This window comes from Leptodactylus fuscus, chromosome 5 (genome assembly GCF_031893055.1).
Source record: "Leptodactylus fuscus isolate aLepFus1 chromosome 5, aLepFus1.hap2, whole genome shotgun sequence".
Lineage (NCBI taxonomy): Eukaryota > Metazoa > Chordata > Amphibia > Anura > Leptodactylidae > Leptodactylus > Leptodactylus fuscus.
The window spans coordinates 148,850,663-148,853,996 of NC_134269.1; positions in this window are offsets into that span (position 1 = coordinate 148,850,663).

Sequence of the window (3,334 nt, forward strand, 5' to 3'; positions counted from 1 at the left end):
GGAAGGAGGTTTGCACTCAAAATCTCACGATACATGGCCCCATTCATTCTTTCATGTGCCCGGATCAGTCGTCCTGGCCCCTTTGCAGAGAAACAGCCCCAAAGCATGATGTTTCCACACCCATGCTTTACAGTAGGTATGGTGTTTGATGGATGCAACTCAGTATTCTTTTTCCTCCAAACACGTAAAGTGGTGTTTCTACCAAACAGTTCCAGTTTGGTTTCATCAGACCATAGGACATTCTCCCAATACTCTTCTGGATCATCCAATGCTCTCTAGCAAACTTCAGACGGGCCCGGACATGTACTGGCTTAAGCAGTGGGACACGTCTGGCACTGCAGGATCTGAGTCCCTGGCGGCGTAGTGTGTTACTGATGGTAGGCTTTGTTACATTGGTCCCAGCTCTCTGCAGTTCATTCACTAGGTCCCCCCGCGTTGTTCTGGGATTTTTGCTCACCGTTCTTGTGATCATTTTGACCCCACGGGGTGAGATTTTGCGTGGAGCCCCAGAGTGAGGGAGATTATCAGTGGTATGTCTTCCATTTTCTAATTATTGCTCCCACAGTTGATTTCTTCAATCCAAGCTGGTTGCCTATTGCAGATTCAGTCTTCCCAGCCTGGTGCAGGGCTACAATTTTGTTTCTGGTGTCCTTTGACAGCTCTTTGGTCTTCACCATAGTGGAGTTTGGAGTCTGACTGTTTGAGGGTGTGCACAGGTGTCTTTTTATAGTGATAACAAGTTTAAACAGGTGCCATTACTACAGGTAATGAGTGGAGGAAAGAGGAGACTCTTAAAGAAGAAGTTACAGGTCTGTGAGAGCCAGAAATCTTGATTGCTTGTAGGTGACCAAATACTTATTTTCTACCATAATTTGCAAAAAAAAAAAAAATCAGACAATGTAATTTTCTGGATTTGTTTTCTCATTTTGTCTCTCATAGTTGAGGTCTACCTATGATGTAAATTACAGACGCCTCTCATCTTTTTAAGTGGTGGAACTTGCACTATTGGTGACTGACTAAATACTTTTTTACCCCACTGTATAGTAAACGAAACAATGACTTGTTCAATGGATTGTAACGCTGGGCACAAAATGGAATACAAGTCCTGAGCCGCAGGTAACCACTATCAAACCCAGAAAGGAGTGGAACAGTCATGGCAAAATGGAAACATGATATGTGGACCAGAGGTGATGTCATTGCTAATACGTTCCGAGCTGGAAGAGTGGCGTTCTTATTAGTGACAGCACCCATGGCCCCAGAATTGTGTGCAGTTATAACTGTATCCAGATACATAGTGGGGGAGAGTTATGAAGCAAAATGTACCTGAAATGTTGTATCACATGCCTTTTGCCACATTTAGCAAGTGTTTTAGATACTTTTTAACTTGTGTGAAAAAAGGGACATAACTTAATGGCAAATCCCATCCACATATTGCAGAAAAATGTCCACCGCAGAAACCATTGCATTTTTGGAAATCGCAGCATGTCAGTTTTACCTACAGAAAAGCTGCCACCGTCAGCATAGGTGTAATTGGAGCTGAATGGCTGTTACGGAAACACAGCAGATATAAACCACAGTACCAGCAAAGGGAATGAGATTTTGTTTAATGTAATCCACAAATTGTGGCAAAAAAAAAAAAAAAAAAAAAAAATGGATGCGATGTTTTCAAAAACACAATGTTCATTTTTATCTGCATAAACATTACATTTTTCCAATAGAATTACCGGTATATGTGGTGGGAAGGGAAAACTGGCAAAAGCAGTGGCGGCACACTGAACCATGCAAGTGTTTTTACTGCATTTTTTTGTTTTATGTCATGTTTTTTGTACTGCATTTATTGTGCACCATGTCATTGTGCTGCAGGTAAGTTTGCAAAAATATCACTATTCTTTTCCAACTCTGAAGTGGAGGCATGCTGTAATATGAACAAACATATGCCAGCCTACATACGCCCTTGAAGCTGTTTATGCAACACCTCCTGTTAGATTTTTCTGTCAGTTGTATGAAGATTGAAGTCAGGTAGAAAATAGCTATATACTGGAAATAGGATAAGATATGCATTTTCTAAAAATAATATAGTGGGGGAAATTCACTAAGCTAAATCAATTCTGCCTTCAATTTGGGAAAAAATTGCCCTACATTCTGCGTACCGCATATATTATTGAAATCACAGAGGGAAAAGTTCCAAACGCTTAGTAGTATATCACAGAGGGGAACCAGGACAGGCTAAAATGTAACTTTATATAGGTAGATATGAATAAAAAGGCTTATGATAGTATCACACCCATTCAATGGATAATATAAAAGGCAGAGTCTGATAGTGTATGTATTTATTTAGTATAGTGGTGGCAAAATCTAACCCACTCCTGGCTAACAAACTGCATCCCAATACCCACCACACCTACTGGTCAATAATCGTGTAAGCCTAAACTCCTATTGAGTGTAGAGAGATAAAGAGGAGATTTCCCTAATATATACATATATACCACTCATAGATTTGAGTCTATTGAAGGATCTGTGAAAATGGGTAAAAATCAGGGCATGTCCTATTTTATGACAGTCCATTCAAATTGGCCATCGCAATTCACATTAATTGATTCTCATGTAGCCATGTGACGGCTGTTAAAAAAAACAGCCTTGAAAGTTGTTTGTGTGAATATAGCTTAAGAACATGGCTTGTCAAGAAACGTAGCATGGCTTTGAATGCACATTGCGTCAACATTTTGCTAAATTTTGGTGCAAAGTAAGCCAATGAATAGGTTTGATGCAGCCATAAGGTCTGGTGTATTTTAGGACTATTTAGTCTAATTGTGCTATCTAAATCTTCGACAAGATTAGTAACCAGTGGTGTAACTAAAGTCTTGTGGGCCCCGATGCAATCTTTTATCCGGGGTCCCCTACCTCATGCCTACAGCAGATTCTTGATAGTGAGGGTTACGGATGCTAAGGAGTTTAATCAGCCTTAGTGTGGTTAGGGTAATCTGTGGGTTACCTTGGCTTATGGGCCAGATGGAAGTTGCAATCTCAATAGTGATGCCAGTGCTTATGGGCCCCTTAAAGGGGTATTCCCACGTCGCATACTCACCAGTCTTCGTTGCTGTAAAATCTTCTGTCTTCCTGCTTTGTTGCGTCATTGGTGGGCGGGGTTACATATGCAAAGCCAGCGGCAAGATGCCGCTGGCCCTACGTGCACGCTCATAGATGGTGAGACCAGTCTAGCCTTCACAATGCGAATACAGACCCGGCATCCACTGTAATAGAGAGGCGGATGCCGGGGAGTGTAGACGCTGGCACAGGTGCCTGCAACATCGCTATGCTCCTGCCTTGCATGAAG